Source organism: Calypte anna, chromosome 4 (assembly GCF_003957555.1).
Source record: "Calypte anna isolate BGI_N300 chromosome 4, bCalAnn1_v1.p, whole genome shotgun sequence".
Classification (NCBI taxonomy): domain Eukaryota; kingdom Metazoa; phylum Chordata; class Aves; order Apodiformes; family Trochilidae; genus Calypte; species Calypte anna.
In genome coordinates this window covers 15415767-15426534 of record NC_044247.1, presented here as the reverse complement: position 1 = coordinate 15426534, position 10768 = coordinate 15415767, and the positions used below count along the sequence as shown (strand labels likewise).

Genomic DNA, 10768 nt, shown 5'->3' with positions numbered 1-10768 from the left:
AATCAGAAACCTTTCTGTCAGATTTGGTTTTCAAATGTCACATATTGCTATGTAAAGGCAGTTTCAATTTTGGTTTGTGGGCCCCTAAATTGTTTGCAAAGGCATTTCTGAGCTCTTGCAGTGAATGTAACCTTCCAGACAGTAGCCTTGCTTCTCTCAGCCACTTGTTTTGAAGCCTTTGGAAATATTCCACTTATCCTCAGGGTATTGTGAGTTGACCATAGATTTATTTGTAGAGAGCAAATAAATCTGTTTTATTTGCTTTCAAAAAAGAATGTTTGAAAGCATTCACAGAACTGATTTAAACCGCTTCTTATGACAAATAAAAGAGCACCTGCTACATCAGTAAATTCAGTTAGACATTTGCATATCTGTAGCTGCAGGAAAGGTTTCCCATACTAAAGGTTTCTAAAGCCTCCACAGAACAAGGTGTATTTGACTCTTCACTTTGATACCCTCTCTGTGGTAAAATTAATTTTAGAATTCATTATTCTAAGTCTGACCTGAGAGGTTGCATATTTTCCTTAGACTGTAATTAACCAAAATTTGTTTTCAACTTTGCTGCAATAATTAATTTGATTTAGATGTTCATCGTCCTGAAACAAACAAAGCATTGAGCTTTGTCAAGCACCCCTGAAAAACCCAGTGTTGCCCAGTTTGGGGACAGGAGTGGACAAGCCCCCCAGGAACCAGGATTCCCCACTGAGCTTCTTGCTCTGGCACATGAGGCCAGCTTGGCCAGGGCCAAGAAGAGGTTGAGGAGGAGGTTTCCAATAGGGAAGGAGTAAAGGAGAAGGTGAGGGAAGAGTTGCACTCAGGAGTATGCAACCTGGAGCTCTTGAAATCCATGTGGGAGCAAGATCATGCCATCTGAGGTAGTAGAGAGGGAAGCTCCAACTTTAATTTGTTTGAGGTATTATGAAACCACACCCAGAGAACACTAGAAGAGAAACGAATGAGGTGGCAGTGCAAGGAATCTGATGTGAATCAAGGAGTTGCATGGAAACAGCTAAGAGAGAATGATAATTCATGGTCAATTAACACAAGAGACTCCAAATGGAAGAAACAGACAGAAGGCTCAAAACACACATCAAAACAGCACAGATCACAGTAAACCCAAGCTCAATTAATTAAAAAATCAAGACTATATGAAGTATCAAGTAGTTGGAACACACAACAAATATTCTCTTCCCCATTTACTGTTTATGAAAAAGATTTAGAATACAGCCTAATGTGCCAGTGTTTTAGTTGGAAAAAAATGTGCAGCATGTTTGTTTGCATAACCTTTCCTAGGTACAGGGAGGTTAGGAAAAAAAAAATATTCTGCATAAAATTGCTGTGCCTTTGGGCATCTTGCACAGTCCATGGCATCTCATTAGTGATGGTTTGACACTGAGGAAAACAATAGGGCCTGAAAAAAATTACAACAAAGTGAGAGTAATAATGGGCTGCCCTAAAATTCATACATCCCAAGCAAAGCAAAAACGACACAATGATGCAGTTCAGCCCTCACCCAAGGAAGTGATGTGCTTTTTGGTTCTTTAAGAATGAGAAATATTAAATATAACATCTCTATTGCATATTTATTGACTCAAAAAATTTAGCCTCCTGAAAGGTGTTAGTTTTTATAGGAACAAACTCTTGTTACTAATTAGAGCTCTGGGTTGTTTTGTAAGCTTGTTTTTTTTTACACTCTGTCCCACTCCATATGGGGTGGGGGAGGATTGTGCTGGACCTCTGCTCAGCACAGGTGGAGCATGAAATGTCTCCTCTTCCTTCGCACGCTAAGAGTCGTCTATGTGTCTTGTCAAGAATTATTTTGTGCTAGTTCTCTTCTGAAAAAGCCTCAGACACAAACCCATGCAAAACCATCTGGCAAACTCGTGCATGAATCATAGGGGTATTTGTGGCCTCTGGCTTTCTGAACCATGCTGTGAGTAATCCCAGTTGCTCTCGTCAGTGCCGCTGATGAAAATCCTTTCTTGTGTTCTGAGTAAAAATAGGGGCCTTTAACTCAGCTGGGTGGTCTCCAGATTGTCAGGAGGCGAAACTGCGTAACAAACCTTCCCAGTCCAGCCCCAAAGATGTGAACTTCCAGCATCGCATCTTCCAGTTGGAGCATGCCGAGAAGCCCAGGGAGCCAGGCTGTGCTTGGGCACACTGGGGCTGGGGATTCAAGCGGTTTTCCCCATGTGGCCACAGGTCCAACTGTCCCCACAGCTTTTGTCAGCCTCACCGGAACGCTAACAAACTAAACACGACGGCAGCACAGCTCTGACCACATCACGTCTGCAGCCCGGCTTCCCGTGACATCCCCCTCTTCCATCAGACTGCCCCGGGGAGAGGGGACACCTCCAGACGCCTGAGCCCCGCTGCACATCCCGCCCAGGACCACCGCCGCGGCTCCATCCCCGCCTCCCACCCGGGTACCCCCCTTTCGGCCGCCGGTCCCGTTCCCCGCCCCCGCCCCTTCCTCCGCCGCGACCGCGTCACGGAGGCGGCGGCGGGAGGAGGAGGATCGGCGGCGGGAGGAGGAGGATTGGTGGCGGTGCCAGCAGCGCGGGGGCTCGCTCCTCCCCGTCGCCCCCCCTCTCCCTCAGCCATTTTAGCAGCCGGTAGCGCAGCTGAGCGCGTTCTTTGCCGGCAGCGCCGAGACGAGACGGCGGGCGAGGTGAGTGCGGGCTCGGCGCGGTGTAACGGCCGGGCACGGCCCGGGGGAGGGAACCGACGGACACGTCCCCTCCTTGCCCCTCGGCAGCACCTGAGAGGCGGTTAGGGGCGGGGGGGGGGGGGGTGTCGTAGGGAGCGGGGCTGGCGCTCCCCTCCGGGCCGTCCGCCGGCCCCGCAGCCGGGTCAGGTGAGGGAAGGAAAGATGGGGGGTTAGGTGGGGTCTGGTCCCTCCCGGAGCCGCGGCGTGGCTCCTAGGGCTTGAGAGGCTGCGCCCGGGCTCAGCACACCGGTGTCGGGAGGGGCAGCGCGGTAGGCCCTGGGGGGGGGTTGGGGGAGGTTGTCACCGGCCTCTGTCCGGGAGCAGGTGGTGGGCCCTGGGAAGGCTGACGGGAAGGGCAGGGTCCGGGGTGGCTCTACCCTGGAAATCAACCTGGGTCAGCCCGCTCCCCTCCGCCGGAGCATCCCTCTCTCTTCCCTCCCCGAGAGCCGCCCCGATCACACCTCTAGGGGAGCAGCCGCCGCCGCCGCCTCCCCTTCTCCCCCTTCCTTTTCGCAGCCCCTGGGGGCTGAGGCCGAGCGCGGTTACCGGCAGCAGGACCGTCTGCTCACTGCCGGCATAGGAGTCGCCTCCCCTCCCGCAGCATCCCCCTGCCTGCCTCCCCTCCCGCAGCATCCCCCTGCCTGCCTCCCCTCCCGCAGCATTCCCTGCCTGCCTGCCCTCCCGCAGCATCCCCCTGCCTGCCTCCCCTGCCTGTTCCGCAGCCCCTCGGCTGCCTGGGCCTGCCCGGCACATCCACAGAGCTCTCTCCTCCCTCGGAGCCCCCCCCTGCGAGATGCAGGAAAGGAGGCTGGGCTCAGGATATGGTCTGATGCTGATGTAGCACACGCAGGAGCCCGGGGAAGTGTGATTCACAGCTCGGGGCATGTTTTTTTTTTCACGTCACTAAAGCACCTGTTAATGTGAAGCAAAAAACCGGTTGAATGTTTAATGTTGCCCTGTTTTCCCTGCACGCAGGGGTGTTCTAAAATATCTTTGCAAGCTTTGTGGATTTTGGAAGCCCCTTTCCAAAGCAATTGTGTGTGTGCTGGGGGCCTCCAGCTTGGCCTTCCTGGCCAAGGACAGCGGGCTGGACAGACCTTTGCTTGCTCTAACGTGAATGATAGCAGCTCTTGAACTATTTTGTTCTATGACCCCTTTTTTCTAATATAACTGGTTCATGTTTGATTTTTTTTTTCAAGTGAGGATGCTGAGTAAACACAGGTAGATGTGAGGTTACAGAGAAATCTGGTGTAAATTAAGGGTTGATTCCTGTGAAGTAAATTGGCACAGGTAGTCCCTGATGCCTGTAAAAGGTGATTGTCAGGTTAATAGCTGACCTTAACTTTGTTTTCACTTTGGACTGCTGTAGCATGAAACTGTGAATACAACATGCTTTGTCATCTGCTGGTACAGACAAACTCTGATTTGAAGAGCAAAAATTAGCAAAGACTGCTACAAATAGCAATTAGAAACATACCCTTTTGTTCCTTTAAGTTCTAGGTTTTGAATCTTGCAGATCTGTCATCTCAGGCTAAATGCAGTGATTAAAAACATGCAAGATTTTCACAGTTAATGAAAAAAAAAAATCCATTTTAAACAAATCTCCAAACCAGTAGTTTCTCCCAAACAAGGGACATAATTAGCAATGCTTCCCAGTACCAGACAAATGGTTTGGTTTCACTTTCTTTGTGCTCTTCATACAGGGATACAAAGTGTGCATTTTGATCCAGTTCTACAGAGGCCTACATAAAAATATATATTCTAAAATAATTTTAACTTCCTTCTCAATTCTTTGCATTTGCCACTTGCCCTTCTTTGTGCTCTACAGAATTTTATCAACTTGAAACAGGCAATACAGCCTCCCCTCTGTGGAAAGGTTTTCATGAGGTGTGAATTATTCAGGTATTTGCATCTCATGCAAACTTTACTCAGGTGTTTAACACTATCTGTAACATACAGTGCAAGCAAGTGAAGGGTCTCCCATTGTTTGCTGGCTGAATATTCTAGCATTTAGCAGCAGCTATGAATTTTCAGAGTTATAAATTACCAGCCTTCAGTGGATGACACCTCCTCCCTTTTACAAAACTAGAGGAACCACTCTGGAACAAACCACTAAGCAAGGAGTTAGATACGGATATATTCCAAGTGACATTAAGATATGTATCTAGTAAAACAGATGCAGCCTATTGCACAGTTTTAAATTAATACTCAAATGAAATACTAAGTAGTAGTAGCCTGAGCTAAGTCAACATGCAAAGTCTATTGAAATTAATGATTAATAAATGGAGTCAGGTAGCTAGCATGACAAATGAATGAGTGCTTGTTTATAAGAACTGTTCTTAATAAGGAATTAATTAAGAAAGTTTTGGAGTAAATTATTGAAGGGACATGTTCATTGCATATGCAAGTAAGCACATGGTCACAGGAGAGAAGGCAGTTTCATGGAAGAAGGGAACCAGTTTTCTGAGAAACAAAATTTACAGTTTTGTTCCATTTGTTGATGGATTGTTGTGTAGATGGTGCAGCATCTTTCACCTTTTTGTGGAGGGCACATCTAAAGAGCTGACCATGCTGTTTAATTTTCCTGCATTCTGCAGAAGCCAGAGAGTGACTGCTTTGGTGTTGTTTCAAAGTTACCTCCTCTTTTCCCTATAACTGGGATCACCATCACCTTTCCATCTGGAAGGTGCTTGGTGGGATAGGATAGCTGTGTGGAAAAGCCCAAGGAAAAGCTTAAGAGAGAGTATTTCTCCTGTGCTAGCAGAGCTGTGCTTTGCAGTGGATATGAATTATTAATACTTGGCTATTGCTTTTCTTTTGGCTCCTAGTATTTGTTTTAGTTGGATTTGGGGGAGGGTAATTGGGATTACCCATAATCTGCTAACACTCTTAGTGGCTGCATGTTTCCTCTAAATCTTGAACTCAGTAAACAGGCACATAAAAATGAAAGCTGATGGCAGCACTAGTTATTTCTTCTGAGGCTACTCACTCAGTGAAACTTGTATAGCACTGAAAGTAAAGCACAGGGTGGTGTGACAGGTTTCTGTAATGATATCTGGTGGACACAGAGCCTGCCAGCACCAAGCCCTGTCCTCACATACAGTTTGTGGCCAGTGGTGGATGGGGAGAGCCCAGCCTTAAGCCCGGATGTGCTGAAACTGCAAGAAGGCTCCACTTAGGTTTTATGTGCATATCAGCTAAAAGACACTGTACAGAAAAAGACTTGGGCTTTTGAAGAGGAAGGCTTCTGGCCAGCTGCCAGAGTTGCTCAGGATATGTGGTTTCAGTTTTCTTTTCTGCAGTAGGTACTTGGCATGATGCGTGTTGAGCCACTTGACTGAGATCAACAAAACCATCTGGACCAGAACTGAAATAAACTCCAGCAGATCTGCTGTCCCTGCCCCACTTCTTAGGACCATCAGTTCCTACCAAATACTTCATTTAAAGTGTACTTGTAATCAAGAAAGGGCTTTAATCATGTGCCAGATGTGCATCACGGTATTTACCTGACCAAGTGCATGATACAGAGGTTAGGAATGAGTGGTGGGGGTGGAAATTCCTCCTGCTGTTGTTGTTGCCCTAGATAGGAAGGCTTTTACCAGCCAAGGCTGCTGGGCCACTTCTGACCTGTGCTGCCATAGCTCATGGCAGCTTTAAAGCCAGGACTGAACTTGGTGCTGGCTTGAACTTCATCTCCTGCAGAGGCTAGATATGAGGAACGCTTGTGGGTGAGGCGTCTTGGTACAACTCTGGAGAGTTATTTTACATTTTAAGAGGATCCCAAATATAGCAGAAAACTCAGAAGGCACGTTAAACCATTAGAAAATAAATAGCACAAGCAGTCTTGGGAACTGGAGCAGCAGAACAAGTAAAGAAAGGTGCTTGTCAGCATGGGGCTGGGAGGGCTGGTAAATGTTTTCCTTTTGCCAACATGTTGTCAGAGTGTCAGTTTGTATAATGTATTATTCAGTGTTTGTAGAATGTATTGTTCAAGTTTATCTTTGTGAGTTGCTTGTGATGGAAGCCAGGTTGGAGCTAATACTACTCCATCAAAAAGTAAGTGTGCATTTTACTTGCTTTGTTTCTGGGTTAATAGCTGTGTAATGTGAAGGATGGGAGGAATTGTTTCACTCTTTCGTTGCTTCAGATAGAGCTAAGCCCTTGGACTTTTTACTGAAATCAAAGAGTACTTTTCACCTCATTGAAGTGTTTTGTAGGGAATATTGAGAAAATATTTTTTTTCCTTATTCTGTCTTTAAATTTTGCATGAGTTTTTGTAGTACAGTTAATGCCACATTGATGGGTGTGCAGCTGGGAGGTCACTGGGTGTCAAGGTGAGATACCTTTATCTCCAAGGTAGAGATAAACTGATTTACCAATTATCACAGATTTAAGACTTGCGGATTTGAAGTGATCCAAGGTGGATCCTTGGTTATCATTTCAAATCCTGGACTCTTACACTTGAATCCCACTGCTGTTCAGTGAGGACAAGATTAATGAATTAGGATTTCCTTCGGCATATATTGATGTGACTATTGATATGACTGTATATGTTTTATTGATGTGAATGTTGATTCCCTGGAGTATGTTACTGCTTCACCAGTTGAGCATCTTGTTCTAAAACCATACTTGTAGCTTCCTACTAGGCAACAGATTTATATATTTTTTTAAAATCCATGCTACAGATCCCTTCATCTTTCAATAGCAGGTGTTAAATGTTAAAAACCAGAGCAGAATACCTGTATGCACATCTGTTTTACTTTAAACTGTGTGATGGTGCAGCTTATCTCATTAGTTTTGCTCATCACTTTTGTTAGTGTGCAGGGAAAAAGCCCATATTTCCATACACTGATAATTGGGAATGTTCTATAGCATAGGTGTATAATGGCACTTGGAATATTAATGCATATATAATTTTAAAAATACCTGCTTGAAAGACTGCGAAATTAGAAATAAGTTGACATGACAAGGACAGACTTAAAATAGCACATTATGTTCCAGTACTTGTAGTCTTAAAATTTGTACTAATTAAAGAGACTTTTAAATTATTTTAATAACTCTGAAGTGATGTTCTGGTTTAGCTCTCCTTACTATAAAAATAAGATTGTGAGTCATACCAGACAGTTACAGAAATGCTTGTGTTCAGAGGATTTCTTTGAACAATTATTTAGATGTATAATGAGTATACAGATTATTTTTAAAAGATCTGTTAATTACATTTTTGACCTACACCATTGTGCTTGTGCTTTAGCATAAGCATTACCAATATGTAAAAATTTTGGTAACATCTGCCTGGCTCTGTTTTGCAGAATTACTTGGTAGCTCTGTCCAGGTTTGGTTTTTTATTTTAAAGCTATTTCATTATACTCTGCAATCCATTGTACAGTGAAAATAGCATCAGTGTACTCTGATCCTTGTTCTACTTAGCTAGGTTCTTTGCCTGTATAGCATTTTAAACTTAAATAACTCTTAATAAATATGACTTCTATTCTAGGAGTCACAACAGTTCAGGTAACATGAAATGATGATTTTTGGTTTGTTTCTAAAAGATAGATCACTGCAAGATGCACTGTGCATCCTGAGCCACATCTTAACTGAGGTTTTCCCCTACGTGCTGTTACTCAGTTTTAACTTTAGTTATTGCAGTTAGATGGCTGGTTTATAAAGCTGCTTGCCTGTGTAACTTTCGAAAAGTAACTTGTAGAAATAGCCCTTTTAGCAAAGATTCTTAATGAACACTATTGTTCCACAGCAGTGCACAAGCAGGCTGTGTCCAAGGCTGGACTCTAGTGATGCCCACTTGTGCCCCAGTGCGTGGTTCAACATCTCTGGGTGACTGGGGACTGAGCACTCCAAAACCCCTCCACTGCCATGAAGTGAATGTTTGACCCTTAACAGCCCAACTGAAATGTCAAACATGCAAGAGCTGCTGTTACTTCTTAATATATTTCCCCCCATTCCCAAATAGTTATATTTTTATCCATGCCTCCACCCACCAGACCTTTCTGTTACATCCTGTACACGCCATCTGCTCAGCTCCATTATCACAAATGGAGAGTAGCCCATAAAATAATTGAATAACTGTCCTCCTTGGTAAGTGACCATTAAGCTTTTATAAGAGCCTTGTTTGCACAAATCCTGCTCATAGGAGTAGAAAAATATTAGCATAGAGAGGAACTAGATAAATTATAATAGTACATGTACCACAAAGAGACATTCTGTTCAGTGGTGGTAGTTGTAAGCCTGTTTGTGTTGCATTTCTCAGTCTCTTGGAAAAGAAATATAAAACAAATAAATGGTTTCTGCTGAGCACACACATGACCTAAGGCTCTTCTTTTGTGGCTGCCAGAAAACCTTTGTTAGGTATCACAGTAAGAAAAGATGCCACACTGCAACACCTGTGTTTGGTTTTCTGCTACTGCAAGTGAATTTTTCTTAACTGCCCCTCAGTTGCACACAGGTTTTTTTACAGACAGAAACACTGCCATACTGATGCCATCCCACAGCTTTTCTTGTGATTATTTTCCAACTTGCCCATTTCTTGCTGTGGAGCCCTGAGGTCCCCAGCTATATAGAGCAGTCTGGCAGGGGGCTGATTCCTTCATTCCATCAGATCTCTGCCTTGTTCACCATCAGGCAGACATACCTGTGGAATCCTGTCCTTGAATTTTTGATATTTTAAAATGTTTTATATTGACCACTCTGCTACAGCATATGAATTATGCTTCTTGGTTTAGGAGAATGTGTACTGCTGAAACTAGTTGACTCTTATTGGTCTTTAAGAGAAAGCTGAAGGTGTGCTGTGTTTCTGGAAACGGAGCAGTTGCTCACGGTATGTCCAGCTTACTGGAGTCAACAGCAAGCTTCATCTGCAACACTATTGCTAAAATAAGAACTTTCCCAAAATAGAAATAATTTTTGTCTCTACTTAATGATTGCTTATCTGATTACAAATCCACTGTCTGTCAAGTTAGGATACAGATAAGAAGGTAACTACTAAACATTTGCTCTAACTTCACATATTTATGGCAGGTGGCACACAGGGCTGAGTGAGGCTTTTCCCATTCACATGAGCCTGGCACCAGTGTCCTCTTGAGTTTGCAGGGTTAAGATAGGGTTAAGACTGAAAGGAGCCCGTGTTGTAATACTTGCTGATAAGAGAGTGCAAGTATCTTGCTGAAAAGGAAAACTGATAGAAAATTGATGTAACTGGCCAGATTCTGAAACACTGGATGTTGCCTCAGCTATCTGTCAAGTACTTTGTTTTCTCTACAGTGGTTATGCATGCAATAACCTTACCAGAAGTACCTGGTAAGTGTAATACCTAGTGAGCCATTCTCAAATGTTCTGTCATGGAAGCTCGAGGAGCTGAGCAGCCCATGAAATGTCACTACTTCAGATCTGCCAGTTGAATTTGAGGAGCTGGGAACTGCATGTCACTGCTCGCTGAATTTGCTCATAGCAAAAACCCCAAAATGTATGAATGAGGGCATTCATTCATTTCCAAGCTTAGTGTGTCCACTGGGTAGTCAGCTGCTGTTTCCTGTTCCATCCAGCCACTTTGGATTAGGAAGATTTTGAACTCTTGACCTTCAATAAATAATTAATTCTGTGTGTTAAAGTATTGTTGAATATATAACATTAATAAGACATTTCAGTGTTTGGTAATGGGGTTTAGGTTTTGGTTCTTTTTTGGCTCTCACTAAAGGTAAAAGTTGATTATCACTCTACAGCCTCTGGTTATTTTTTTTTTCTGATACTGCACTAAGCTTGCAAAAGCTGCAGTCAGCACTCACTCCCTCTGGCTCCTGGCAAAAGAGGGAGAGACTGGGACAGCAAAAAACAGGTGGAGGCTCCTTCTTTCAGCAGTAGCTCTATTTTATGCTTGTAGCCCTGTTTTAGTTTTCCCAAAGTGCTTACCCAGCTATAAATGTGCAGATAATTCTGTGTCAGCTGGATTAATCCAAATTTACCCCTTCCTCCCTTGCACTGACACTTGTGTGTACTGTCACCTGTGACTCACTGTGTGAGTGGACCAGGAGCTACATCAGATGACTC

The 10768-nt window shown here is 44.2% G+C and overlaps 1 protein-coding gene across 8 annotated transcripts in view; it reads left to right on the top strand.

Annotated features, from left to right (window-relative positions):
• Nucleotides 1–331: 331 nt before the first annotated feature.
• Nucleotides 332–10768, top strand: part of ACSL4 (acyl-CoA synthetase long chain family member 4) — a 39034-nt gene continuing 28597 nt past the window's right edge. For 2 of the 8 annotated variants that reach the window (XM_030449122.1, XM_030449119.1), the window contains exon 1: nucleotides 332–465. The gene's annotated coding sequence lies outside the window, so the exon portion shown is untranslated. Of the gene's footprint in view, nucleotides 466–2511; nucleotides 2672–2839; nucleotides 2858–10768 lie in introns of those variants that run through there. The other 6 variants (XM_030449125.1, XM_030449124.1, XM_030449121.1 and 3 more) reach the window with 5 other exon arrangements.